Here is a 14,899-nt window from a genome sequence, read left to right as displayed (position 1 = left end):
GTAAAGACTGCATTCCTAAATGGATTTCTGGAAGAAGAGTTGTATATGATACAACCTGAAGGTTTAATCGATCCAAAGTGTGCTAACAAAGTGTGCAAGCTCCAGCGATCCATCTATGGACTGGTGCAAGCATCTCGGAGTTGGAATAAACGTTTTGATAGTGTGATCAAAGCATATGGTTTATACAGACTTTTGGAGAAGCCTGTATTTAAAAGAAAGTGGGGGGGGAGATCTGTAGCATTTCTAATATTATATGTGGATGACATGTTGTTGATTGGAAATGATATAAAATTTCTGGATAACATAAAAGGATACATGAATAAAAGGTTTTCAATGAAAGATCTCGGTGAAGCTGCTTATATATTGGGCATCAAGATCTATAGAGATAGATCAAGACACTTAATTGGACTTTCACAAAGGACATACCTTGATAAAGTTTTGAAGAAGTTCAAAATGGATCAAGCAAAGAAAGGGTTCTTGCCTGTGTTACAAGGTGTGAAGTTGAGTCAGACTCAATGCCCGACCACTGCAGAAAATAGAGAGAAAATGAAAGGTGTTCCCTATGCCTCAGCCATAGGCCCTATCATGTATGCAATGCCATGTACCAGACCTGATGTGTGCCTTGCTATAAGTTGAGCAGGGAGGTACCAAAGTAATCCAGGAGTGGATCACTGGACAGCGGTCAAGAACATCCTAAAATACCTGAAAAGGACAAAGGATATGTTTCTCGTTTATGGAGGTGGCAAAGAGCTCGTCGTGAATGGTTACATCGATGCAAGCTTTGACACTGATCCGGATGACTCTAAGTCACAAACCGGATACATATTTATATTGAACAGTGGAGATGTCGGTTGCTGCAGTTCTAAGAAGATCGTCGTGGCGGGATCTGCGTGTGAAGCGGAGTACATAGCTGCTTCGGAAGCAGCAAATGAAGGATTCTGGATGAAGGAGTTCATATCCGATCTAGGTGTCATACCTAGTGCATCGGGTCCAATGAAAATCTTTTGTGACAATACTGGTGCAATTGCCTTGGCAAAGGAATCCAGGTTTCACAAAAGAACCAAGAACATCAAGAGGCGCTTCAATTCCATCCGCGATCAAGTCAAGGAAGGAGACTTAGATATTTGCAAGATACATACGGATCTGAATGTTGCAGACCCGTTGACTAAGCCACTCTCACGAGCAAAACAGGATCAGCACCAAGACTCCATGGGTGTTAGAATCATTACTATGTAATCTAGATTATTGGCTCTAGTGCAAGTGGGAGACTGAAGGAAATATGCCCTAGAGGCAATAATAAAGTTTTTATTTATATTTCCTTAATCATGATAAATGTTTATTATTCATGCTAGAATTGTATTAACCGGAAACTTAGTACATGTGTGAATACATAGACAAACAAAGTTTCACTAGTATGCCTCTACTAGACTAGCTCATTGAATCAATGATGGTTGTGTTTCCTAACCATAGACATGAGTTGTCATTTGATTAACGCGATCACTTCATTAGAGAATGATGTGATTGACTTGATCCATTCCGTTAGCTTAGCATTCGATCGTTTAGTATATTGCTGTTGCTTTCTACATGACTTATACATGTTCCTATGACTATGAGATTATGCAACTCATGAATACCGAAGGTACACTTTTTGTGCTGCCAAACGTCACAACGTAACTGGGTGATTATAAAGGTGCTCTACAGGTGTCTCTGAAGGTACTTGTTGGGTTGGCATAGATCAAGATTAGGATTTGTCACTCTGATTGTCGGAGAGGTATCTCTGGGCCCTTTCGGTAATGCACATCACTATAAGCCTTGCAAGCAATGCAACTAATGAGTTAGTTGCGGGATGATGTATTACGGAACGAGTAAAGAGACTTGCCGGTAACGAGATTGAACTAGGTATTCAGATACCGACGATCGAATCTCGGGCAAGTAACATACCGATGACAAAGGGAACAACGTATGTTGTTATGCGGTTTGACCGATAAAGATCTTCGTAGAATATGTAGGAGCCAATATGAGCATCCAGGTTCCGTTATTGGTTATTGGCCGGAGACGAGTCTTGGTCTTGTCTACATAGTGCTCGAACCCGTAGGGTCCGTACGCTTAAAGTTCAGTGACGATCGGTAATATGAGTTTATGTGGTTTGATGTACTGAAGGTAGTTCGGAGTCCCGGATATGATCACGGACATGACGAGGAGTCTCGAAATGGTCGAGACATAAAGATTGATATATTGGAAGCCTATATTTGGACATCGGAATAGTTCCGGGTGAAATCGGGATTTTACCGGAGTGGCGGGGGGTGGTTACCGGAAACCCCCGGGGGTTAATGGGCCTTGTTGGGCCTAGTGGAGAGAGAGGGGCCGGCCAGGGTAGGCCACGCGCCCCCTCCCCTTGAGTCTGAATAGGACAAGGAAGGGGGCGGGGCGGTGCCCCCCTTGCCTTTCCCTCTCCCACTCCTTCCTTGCCCCTCCTAGTGGGACTAGGAAAGGGGAGTTGAGTGAGTCCTGGATTAGGGGGTCTCAGGACAGCCGGACTATATCCTTTAGCCGTACTATTGGACTATAAAGATACAAGATTGAAGACTTCGTCCCGTGTCCGGATGGGACTCTCCTCCCTTGTAACCGACTCTGCGTAACCCTAGCCCCCTCCGATGTCTATATAAACCGGAGGGTTTAGTCCGTAGGACAACATACAATCATACCATAGGCTAGCTTCTAGGGTTTAGCCTCTACAATCTCGTGGTAGATCAACTCTTGTAATACTCATATCATCAAGATCAATCAAGAAAGAAGTAGGGTATTACCTCCATCGAGAGGGCCCGAACCTGGGTAAACATCGTGTCCCCCACCTCCTGTTACCATCTGCCTTAGACGCACAGTTCGGGACCCCCTACCCGAGATCCGCCGGTTTTGACACCGACATTGGTGCTTTCATTGAGAGTTCCACTATGTCGTCATCATAAGGAGGGATGGCTCGTCTCGTTGTCAAGAACAACATCACCTCTGGGGGAGCCCTGGCTGTAGGCCAAACTCTCCGACTAGGCAGCTTCGTCATGACTGCCCGCTCAGCCGCTGCGCCGATGATGACTTCTCGGGTCATCGAAAATAGCCTCCACATCGGCTCGAAATTCACCGAGCAGATGGATCCAATGGAGGTCTCCTCTTTGAACGAGCTCTTGGATCGCATCGCCGCTCTGGGAGTCGCTACCGACTACGATCGGATTGGGCTTAAACCTGACCAAAGGGAGATTAACTCTCCTTCGGTCACCCATCAGATAGCGGTGGTGGAGGAGCAATGCGGCGATTCTTCCTCTATCTCGAAGATGAACTATGTCCGGATTCCCGAGCTCTCCGAGTCGGATACCCGTCCACGGGAGGACATCGCCCTAACCCTGAACCTAGAATCAGGCAACATGCCGAACCCTCCGGGCAACTTCCCGGAGCCCGAACTTCCAAGATCGAAAACTCCCCCGCCCCTGGGTCTCAGATTGTGTCAAGGTCTGGACTTAAATCCACCCACCCACCCAGATATACACGATCTTTCCCACATTAGGCAAGAGCCCCAAGAGACGGTACATCACTATTGGGCCAGATTCGTCCTTGTAATGAACAAGGTCAAGGACTGTTGCGAGGAAGACACAATTTTGTTCTTTTGCAACAATTGCACGGACAAGGGAATCCTCAACGCCATAAGTCGCCGTGACATAGCACACTTCTCTGACTTGGCGGCCATAGTACGGAAGTACTGTGCGATGGAAAGCACCTGGAAAACCCAAACAAAATTTTTGGGATAATTCGGCGCTGACAAAACTCCCAGTCTGAACTAAAAGGGTGCACTCTCATAAGTCGCCCGACTCAATTACAAAGAAGCAAAATCCCACTACATGGCGTGGAACTGTATTGGAGGGATGGCTTAACGGGCCCTGCAAAATTCATAGTACAGTGGATACCATACCAACACACAGCCTTAGAGCATATTGGGTACTCCGGCAGGTGGCCAAGAGCGGTGAGGATCTCCTCATTCAAAACATCGCAGAGCACCATCCCGTGGATAACTATACAGTATTAACAGTCTTCGAGACCTTCGCCTCAAATAATAGGCGTAAGCAAGCACTCCGCAGCCTTGCCGAAGTCTGCCACGTGGCTGCAATAAATCCATGGAGCGACACGGCTATCACCTTCAATGCTAGTGATGAACCTAAATTCCGAACAGCCCGAGCACCAACTGCCTTGGTCCTCAGTCCAATTATGGATGGCTTTCGGCTTACTAGAGTGCTCATGGACGGCGGCAGTGGATTAAACCTCATTTATGAGGAGACTCTTCAAAAAATGGAAATAGAAAAAAACCGTATTGAGCAAAGCAGCACGACCTTCCGAGGAATCATCCCCAGTCGGGAGGCACGTTGCGCTGGGAAAATCACACTAGATGTGGTATTCAGCACTCCGGAGAATTACAGGTCTGAAGAAATTACATTCCAAGTGGCCCCGTTCAGTAGTGGATACCACGCCCTTCCAGGGCGGGAGGCATTCACGATCTTCCAAGCCATACCCCATTACGGGTACATGAAGCTCAAAATGCCCGGGCCCAATGGAATCATCACTCTAGCTAGTGATCCGGACATAGCACTCCGTGCCGAGAACAAAACAGCCGCACTGGCCCTCGAGGAATTATCCGAAGCCCTTGCGACAGAGGAATTAACTGCGCTGCGCTCCACAGTGGACAGGGACGACGTGATACTCGACAAAAGATCCAAGTCCACCTCTTTTAAACCAGCGGATGAAATAGTCAAATTCCAAGTCCATCCAACGGACCCCACAAAAACAGCATCCATCGGGGCACAGTTAAACCCAGCTGTAGACGCCGCACTACAGGAGTTCCTGCACGAGAATTGGGACACATTCGCCTGGCATCCTTCAGACATACCAGGAATCCCACGCAGGCTGGCCGAGCATAGCCTTAACATTCTAAATGGATTCAAGCCAGTCAAGTAGACTCTTCGGCGTTTCTCCGAACCTAAGAGACAAGCCATGGGAGAGGAGCTAGCCAAGTTACTGGAGGCCGGATTCATTAGAGAAATAAAACATTCGGACTGGCTAGCAAACCTGGTAATGGTACCAAAGAACGACAAATCCTGGCGCCTATGCGTCGATTTCAAGGACCTTAATAAAGCTTTCCCAAAGGATCCCTTCCCCCTCCCTCTCATGGATCAAATTATCGACGCCACCGCAGGACACGACTCATTGTGCTTCCTCGGCGCATACTCCGGTTACCACCGAATTAAGATGGCAGAGTCCGATCAAGCCGCAACGACATTTATCACTCCATACGTCCCCTTCTGTTTTAACACAATGCCCTTCGGGCTCAAAAATGCTGGCGCAACGTATCAACGCATGATTCAGACATGTCTGGAAAAGCAGATCGGCAAAACAGTGGAGGCATACGTAGATGATGTGGTCGTTAAAACTAGACACATTGACCCTTAATAGACGACTTGAGGCTCACGTTCGACAATCTCCGAACATACGACATTAAGCTCAATCCAGAAAAATGCATTTTCGGCGTACCCGCCGGAAAGCTCCTGGGCTTCATCGTCTCCAGTAGAGGAATTGACGTAAATCCAGCTAAAATCCGAGCCCTGTCGCAGTTGGCTATCCCAACTGACCTCAAGCAAATCCAGAAGTTAACTGGATGTGTGGCGGCCTTAAGCCGCTTTATCTCCCGATTAGGAGAAAAGGCACTCCCCCTTTATCGCCTTCTTCAGCGCACCGAACACTTCGAGTGGACAGACGCAGCCATGGCCGGATTGGAAGAAATAAAAGCCATACTGGCCACCAACCCAATCTTGGCCGCGCCAAATGTCGGCGAACCAATGTTGTTATATATAGCGGCAACTCACCAAGTTGTAAGCGCAGTGCTCATCGTCGAACGAGAGACGGACGGACATAAATTCCCACTTCAAAAGCCGGTATATTATGTATCCACTGTCCTCACTCCATGCAAATCACGGTACCCACATTATCAAAAGATAGCATACGCGGTATTCATGGCATCCCGGAAATTACGACACTACTTTCAAGAGTGTTCAATTACGGTGGCCTCAGAAGTACCACTCAACGACATAATAAACAACCGCGATGCCACGGGCCGGATTGCCAAAAGGGCTATCGAGCTCCTCCCATTTGACATAACATATAGACCACAGCGAGCCATTAAGTCACAAGTACTGCCCGATTTCGTCGCCGAGTAGACAGAAGCAGAACTACCTAAAGAGTACGGTGCGTACTCCAATTGGATCATGCACTTTGATGGCTCTAAAATGATGGATGGTCTGGGGGTTGGCGTCATCCTGACGTCCCCCACTGGAGATACAGTCCAATACATACTCCAAATACTATACACAGACTCCAACAATGCAGCCGAATACGAGGCCCTATTACATGGTCCCCGGATGGTAGTTTCCATGGGCATTCAACTCCTGGAGGTGCGTGGGGACTCGAACCTCGCAATATCTCTAATAAATGGAGACTTCCACACCAAGGATCTGAAAATGGCGGCATATCGCAACGCCGTCCTCAAAATGTCAGCTTGGTTCGAGGGGCTTGAATTCCACCATGTGGCTCGGGAAAACAATCAGACGACGGATATCCTCACCCGTATCGGCGCTAAGCGCAATCCTGTCCCACCTAACATCTTCTTGGAAAGGTTGTTTAAGCCATCCATGGTATGGGAAGGGGACACCGGTAACAATAGTCTTGACCCGTCCACAACACCAGATACCGAACACTCTGACACAATCGGAGGCTCTGCCATCGAAATAACACCTTCAGCCCACGTCATAATGGCCGTCATCGCCCCGTGGCCAGAACCATTCCTGGCCTACCTAACTAGGCAGGAACTACCCGAGGACCAAAATGAGGCACGCTGCATAGTGCGGCGATCTAAAGCCTACAAGGTCCACGAGGGAGAGCTTCATAAGAAAAGCACTACCGGAGTCCTTCAAAGGTGCATCTCCGAAGAGGAAGGGCAGAAGGTTTTGGCAGAAATCCATGCTAGACTCGGCAGCCACTGATGTCTACTACACAACCTTCTTCTTGTAGACATTGTTGGGCGTCCAAGTGCAGAGGTTTGTAGGAAAGTAGCAAATTTCCCTCAATTGGATGACCTAAGGTTTATCAATCCGTAGGAGGCGTAGGATGAAGATGGTCTCTCTCAAGCAACCCTGCAGCCAAATAACAAAGAGTCTCTTGTGTCTCCAACACACCCAATACAATGGTAAATTGTATAGGTGCACTAGTTTGGCGAAGAGATGGTAATACAAGTGGTATATGGATGGTAGATATAGGTTTTTGTAATCTGAAAATATAAAAACAGCAAGGTAACTAATGATAAAAGTGAGCACAAACGGTATTGCAATGCGTTGAAACAAGGCCTAGGGTTCATACTTTCACTAGTGAAGTCCTCTCAACAATGATAACATAATTGGATCACATAACTATCCCTCAACATGCAACAAGGAGTCACTCCAAAGTCACTAATAGCGGGGAACAAACGAAGATATTATGGTAGGGTACGAAACCACCTCAAAGTTATTCTTTCCAATCAATCCATTGGGCTATTCCTATAAGTGTCACAAACAGCCCTAGAGTTCGTACTAGAATAACACCTTAAGACACAAATCAACCAAAACCCTAATGTCACCTAGATACTCCAATGTCACCTCAGGTATCCGTGGGCATGATTATACGATATGCATCACACAATCTCAGATTCATCTATTCAACCAACACATAGAACCTCAAAGAGTGCCCCAAAGTTCCTACCGGAGAATCAGGACGAAAACGTGTGCCAACCCCTATGCATAGGTTCATGGGCGGAACCCGCAAGTTGATCACCAAAACATACATCAAGTGAATCACGTGGTATCCCATTGTCACCACAGATACGCACGACAAGACATACATCAAGTGTTCTTATATCTTTAAAGACTCAATCCGATAAGATAACTTCAAAGGGGAAACTCAATCCATTACAAGAGAGTAGAGGGGGGAGAAAACATCATAAGATCCAACTATAATAGCAAAGCTCCCGATACATCAAGATCGTACCACCTCAAGAACATGAAAGAGAGAGAGAGAGAGAGAGAGAGAGATCAAACACATAGCTACTGGTACATACCCTCAGCCCCGAGGGAGAACTAATACCTCCTCGTCATGGAGAGCACCGGGATGATGAAGATGGCCACCGGAGAAGGATTCCCCCTCCCGCAGGGTGCCGGAATGGGTCTAGATTGGCTTTCGATGGCTACGGAGGCTTCTGGCGGCGGAACTCCCAATCTATTGTGATCCTTGATCGTTTTAGGGTATATGGATATATATAGGCGGAAGAAGTACGTCAGGGGGGCCACGAGGGGCCCACGAGGGTGGAGGGCGCCCCCCTGCCTCGTGACTTCATCATTGCTTCCCTTACATGGACTCCAAGTCTCCCGGGTTGCTTTCCTTCCAAAAATAAGTTCCGTGAAGTTTCAGGTCAATTGGACTCCATTTGATTTTCCTTTTCTGCGATACTCTAAAACAAGGAAAAAACAGAAACTGGCACAGGGCTCTGGGTCAATAGGTTAGTGCCAAAAATAATATAAAAGTGTATAATAAAGCCCATAAACATCCAAAACAGAAGATAATATAGCATGGAGCAATCAAAAATTATAGATACGTTGGAGACGTATCAGCCACCACGCCGCAGTCCGGGCCCTTGTAAGCAAGGCCTTTCGTACAGGTTTCTATTGGTTGACGGCCCAAGCAGATGCACAGGATCTGGTCCAACGTTGCGTCAGTTGCCAGCTGTTTGCAAACCAAAGCCATATGCCGCCTACCGCTCTCCAAACAATCCCCATTACTTGGCCCTTTGTGGTCTGGGGGCTTGATATGGTCGGATCCCTCAAAGGGGGAACCCATAAGAAAAAAATACTTACTGGTCATGGTGGATAAATTCACCAAATGGATAGAAGCCAAACCCGTTAAAATGGTTGAATCCGGACCGGTGATAGACTTCTTATCTGGGGTTGTACACCATTATGGCATCCCCCATAGCATCATCACTGACAATGGCACGAACTTTACAGCCAACGAGGTCAAACTTTGGTGCAGCAACATGGGCATCAAGCTCGATTATGCTTCTGTCTATCACCCGCAAACTAACGGTCAAGTCGAGCGAGCAAATGGTCTTATCATGAGTGGCATCAAACCCAGATTAGTGCGGTCCTTAAAGGAATCAAACACGCACCGGGTAGAGCATCTTGACTCCGTACTATGGGGGCTGCGTACCACGCCGAATCGCACTACCGGATACACACCTTTTTTTGTGTACGGTGCAGAGGCGGTTCTGCCTTGCGACATAATCCATGACTCACCTCTAGTGTGCATGTACGAAGAAAAAGAGGCCGAGCTCGATCGGCAGGACAGTCTGGATGCCCTGGAGGAGGAGCGTGACGTGGCAAAAGCCCGTTCCGCATTCTATCAGCAACAGGCTCGAAAGTATCAAAGCAGAGAAGTACGGGCCAAAACCTATAACGTTTGCAAACTAGTTCCACGCCTGCCGGAGAAGAAAAACAACAAGCTCAAGCCCAAATGGGAAGGTCCCTTCATTATTGACCAGGTTCTGACCAGTGGAGCATACCTTTTGCGGGATGCATCGGACAATCGACTCGAGCCAAACCCATGGAACGCAGCCAGACTCCGAAGATTCTACGCCTAGTGCCGGACTCTATGTTCGTCTCCTTACCCCCATCAATTTTTTGCATATCCGTTATCTGTCTTTTCTCTCTTTCTCTCTTCTTTTTTCTTCTCCTCAAGGCCTTAAAAGGCTACCTTGTGTCTTGACTACACAATCTTGACGCGCTAACCGCGCTCATTATACCTAGGGGCTTCTTGGACATAAGCTTAATATAACTATTTTTCTGGGCTTTATGCCCCACACATGTGTTATTCTTCCACATGTACCTTTTTTCGCCATTATATGCATCGATATGACTTAAGTTTTGGCCAAGCTGGGTTACCTGGCTCTTGTATTTATGCCCTACGTTCCCGTTAATTCGGCTAGGGCATAAGGGGAGCACCTCTGCGATTGTTACTGCCGGGTCAGCCAGATGTGTACCTCAGACTGGGTGAAGCCGAAAGCTAGCGTTCTTAAGGGAATATTCGGTCAGTGAACAAAAGATGACTTTCATTTATTTTGATACATGCCCCCAAATGTTTATAGCCTGCGTCTCTTTTCGTAGTTCAGACATGCACATTAGGGCATGCGTACCCATGGAAAGGAACCCTTAACGAAACTATTCTCCCTGGAAGATGTTTCTTACTATCCATGTAATATAACATAGCTAGTTGGGTACTTGTCTGTTCAAGCACTTATGACCCCTACGCCTGGTTTCCACACATACCCCGGTTTTTACATAACCGAGCGGGTATTTGGATACACTCTGGACTATCGGGTCCAGAGGTCGAAGCGAAAAGGTCCACAATAACAAATGATTTACAATCCGGCTAGGGACATTATATATGTCACTTAAAGTACACAATCACTAAGGCTGACTAAATTCTTATTCTATACCATCCAACAGGCTGTCTAGCCTACAATCCTATTGGGAATACTTTGTGGCTAATTCTACTTGCTCATACACCAAACTGACGGGGATCTCTTTCCCATCAGGCCCCACAGGTCCGACCTCGGCCATGTAGTTTGGATCAGCTTTGGTATATCGCGTCTTCACCATGGCCCAGGCTTCCCTTGCACCTTGTCGGCAGGCTGATATCTTCCATAATCGGAAGCACCGCCGCGCTCTCTCGAGCTTCTCTATAAGCTCCCGCATGCCTCCTGGCGGGGAGGCAGATGGCCACAAGGCTTGGGCAATACCCTGCATCACCCACCGAAGTTGTTCATGCAGTTGTGAGAGCTCGGGTAGAAGATCACCTGTAGACCCGGGCATATCCTCCGCGTGACGACCCGTCAGCATACCTGCAGACATAACTCTGTTAGTCGGCTTCTTCGCCGAACTCTTTCAAAAGTTTGTTCAAGCACTTACTGAAAATGCCACGTCGAAGCCGCTTATTCTCCTTCATGGAGTCCGCAATCTGGGCTCAGACATCTTTCAGTTCCACGCCCAGCTGGATATTGGTGTCCTAGAGATTATTTTTCTCCTGCCTGACCCACGTAAGAACGCGCTCACCAGCATTTAGCTATAGATTAGCATGTTGCGCATTCTCCGGCACGGCCTCCGGATTCACTCCGGAGTCATCTCCAACATCTATTGTTAGATTTGCATGCATGCCGCATACTATCTGGTACCTGTCATTCTTTGCAATGGAAACAGGTGTTACCAGAGGGGGCCTTCTCAGTCTCCTTCAACGTGGAAAGCGCGGCCCATAGTTGGGCTTTGCACTCTTCTAGCTCTTGAGACAATTGGGTATTCTTCTCTGTAAGAACCTGCACAAATAATGATCCTTAAATCAGTTGTGTCAACTGTTTCAAGTCTCAGGGGATACTGATATATATAATCGTCAGATTTTCTTACCCGTATATCCTTTACATACTGGTTCGTGGCTCTAGCAAGACCGTTTTGAGTAGCACGGATGTACGCGTCTCCTGAGTTGAAAGCATCGAACGCCTCTTGGGAGAAACAAGCGTCACGGAGTACGGCCCGGCGACACGTGTGATTCATGTCGCTCTCCACTTAGGAATTTGTAGTGGATAGTCTATCCGCATCCTCTGTAGGAGGAGCATCGAGTGTTCGCCCCGTGTTAGCTTCCGCCTCTATGTCCGGCCCTAGAGCCTGACTGCTGGAGGCGTGATCGGCAACCTCTCCGGATATAGTCCGGCGAGTGTTTTTCCTACTAGGAAACATGGACGTCATTATATTTTAAGAAAAACGACAACAACGGAGTGAGGTTCTGTATCATATTTCTGCGCCGACGTCTCAGTCCTGACCGCCTTCCTTTTAGGCCTACCCGGCTTCGGTGTCCGTTGTTGGCGGATCACTGCGGGTTCGGCATGGCGTCCCGAGGGCCTTCCCTGTAAAACACCATATGTGTACGGTAGGTGAGTGCATAAAAGGGGATCCTTCTCGGAAGTTGGGACTCCGGTTTTCTTACATGCGATGCAGGGAGTAGCCCAGGATAGTCGGCTATGATGGCCACCATGGCATCATCGTAGCTCAATTGATAGAATGCCATGTCGATCAGCTCCACAAATATGTCCGGATCCTCTTCGAGTCCGGGATCTAGGGCCTGGTCAGGGTCCTCCAGTTGTGGAGGTGGGCTGCTGACCTCCCTTACAGCTTTTCGCAGTTCCTGCCATGAAACGGCAAGGTGAGTATTTATGACGAAGAATGCGGGAAGGTTGGGAGTGAAAAGTGACAGCTCACCCAGCTTGGAGGGTTGTACATGGAGAATCCATCCTATGGTTAATACGAATGAACTCCTCTTCCTCTCCCTTGAACAAATCGGACAGAATTTTTGCTAGAGCAGCAACTGAGTCCGGTCCCTTACGCCCGTAGCGGGTGGCATCATCTTCCCCGTTAAAGCGCCACATGGGGTGCCCTCGATATTGAAGTGGCTGCACCCACGCATTATACATATTGACATAACCTCGATTATTGTCAGTCCTGATTGAGCCAGCACTTTTATCCGGCCCATCAGGTAAAGGACTTCTCTGTTATCTTCCTCCTAAGGGCTCCATGGGCGCCACCTTCGGCGTTTCTTCAAAGGGGCATTGTCGAACTCGGGAAGACCCATCTGAATAGGATCTGGAAGGGGGACGTCCTCCACGTAAAACCACTCTGAAGGCCAATCTTCAGACGTCTTCTTCGGGGTACCGGACAGGTATCTGTTCCCGGCGATGCACCATATTTCGGCTCCGCCCACTTGATATATTGACCCCTTCTGTGTACGGGGCACAAGGCAGAATAGCCTCTTCCACAGCTCGAAATGAGCTTCACAGCCCAGAAACAACTCACAAAGGGCAACATAACCAGCGATGTGTAATATGGAAGCGGGGGTGAAATTATGCAACTCGAGGCCATAAAACTCCAGGAGCCCGCGAAGGAATGGATGGATTGGAAATCCAAGTCCCCTTAGTAAATAAGGGACAAGGCATACCCGCTCCCCCTTGGAGGGTGTAACACCCCAAAAATTTTAACCATGATTTATTTATTAAAATATTGCCAAGAAATTAAATTTCCATTTTTTGTGGATTTACCTTTTGATTTCAGAACCACTCTTTTCTTTGATATTGTGGAGTTTTCACCCCAAGTGAAAACTTTTCAAAAATATTGTTGGACTTGTTTACCCTCTCAGGAAAAACATTTCTTTATCAGTGGATTTATTTGCATAATTATGTTCCCTGGGCTTTATTTCTTTAAAAATAATTTTTCATAAGTTTTGGAGCCTCTTTTGCACTACAACCCTTTGATAAAATTTGGAGATGTCATGGGATGCTCCCACGTCACTTGTATGCAAATATCTCTTTTAGTCATTTGGAAATTTTGAGCTCTACCCGAAGTTTTCAAATCTGGTCCAGTTTGTAAAATTGCACTACAACCTATTTAAATATTTCTTTAAAGCTTCCACCAAAATTAGGGGATGTTAGTAGTAGTGTATAATTCAATTTTATGCAAAAACCCACTGGTGTTCTTTGAAAAATTTGAGAAAATCATCCTATTTTGCTCTCTGGTCCAGTTGGGTGTTTTCTACTGCAACCCTGTTTTGTTTTGCTCTAGTGCCCATGATCTTTCTCCTGCTTATAGTCCACCCTACCAAACCCTTAAGTTCAGGAGATTGGGCCCATTGGAGGATTTTAAGTACATGCAATAATGCCCTTTTCTTTCTGTCCAGATTTGGTTTTCTCAAAAACTTGCACTAACAAGTTTTTGTTTTTGACAAACTAACCTTGCCACCCTGTTTATCATCTAAAGAGACTATGATCTGGAGTTTTTGGCCACCCCAAGAGATGCCTAGATGATCATAGCACTGTCAAGCACGTTGTGTGCAACGCCAATTTTGGCTTGGTTTTTAGTTTGCATTGTGGACTTGATCCCCTTACCAAACCACGATGTCCACTAATCTCCTTGCGGACTATAACCTAGACCTGTTAATCCCCAGCCTCGTACAAGCCCTCTAGCATGAGCTGGCATTACGTCGAGCACCTAGCGTGCGTGCTCTAGGCGCGGCCAGAGCGCGCGTTTTGCACGTGCGTGCGCCCGAGTCGCCACGTCCCACTGCCGCCTCCCCGTGCCCGTTTTGATCCATTCCCGCTCGCAGCCAACACGCCCCGACCCCTCCCTCGTCGCAGAGCCACCCTGGCCCCCTCCTGGCACTCCACAGCGGCACCACCAAAAGCCGCCGATGGACGCAGCAGGCCTCTGCCATGGACGGCGCCGCCCGAGCCACTCCAGTCCGCCAGCTGCCCTCTGGAACAGCTCGAGCTCATCCATGAGCCGCCTGCTAGCGCTCGTCGCCTCCATGTCGCCCTGCCTGCTACAGAACGGCGGTTCGCTGTTCCTATCCACGGCCGCCGCGGGAACCGACCTCTCCGGGCTATAAATAGCCCCTCCGATCACGCCTAGGCTTGTCAGCAACCTTGTTCGAGTAGTAGGAAGCCCCACTTCCTCCCCAGTTTGTCAGAGGCCATCCTCTCCCCCAACTCCGGTAGGTTCAGCCGCCGCCACGCTCCAGCAAAATCCGGCCAAGGCCGAGGCCCCTAACCCCTCCCGTGCTCCCATCCTCTTCCCCTCGATCATGCGGAGCCACCCCACCTCTCAAACATGATCGGGGGCCATCATAGCCCAAGACCCCAATCCACCAGAAGTTGTCGTCTGCCGCAAAGCTCGCCGACGGTGACTCCCTC

This window comes from Triticum urartu, chromosome 6A, assembly GCF_056163025.1.
Source record: "Triticum urartu cultivar PI428250 chromosome 6A, HENAU_Tu73, whole genome shotgun sequence".
Lineage (NCBI taxonomy): Eukaryota > Viridiplantae > Streptophyta > Magnoliopsida > Poales > Poaceae > Triticum > Triticum urartu.
The sequence above is the reverse complement of the archived record's forward strand: the minus strand, read 5'-3'. Positions refer to the sequence as shown.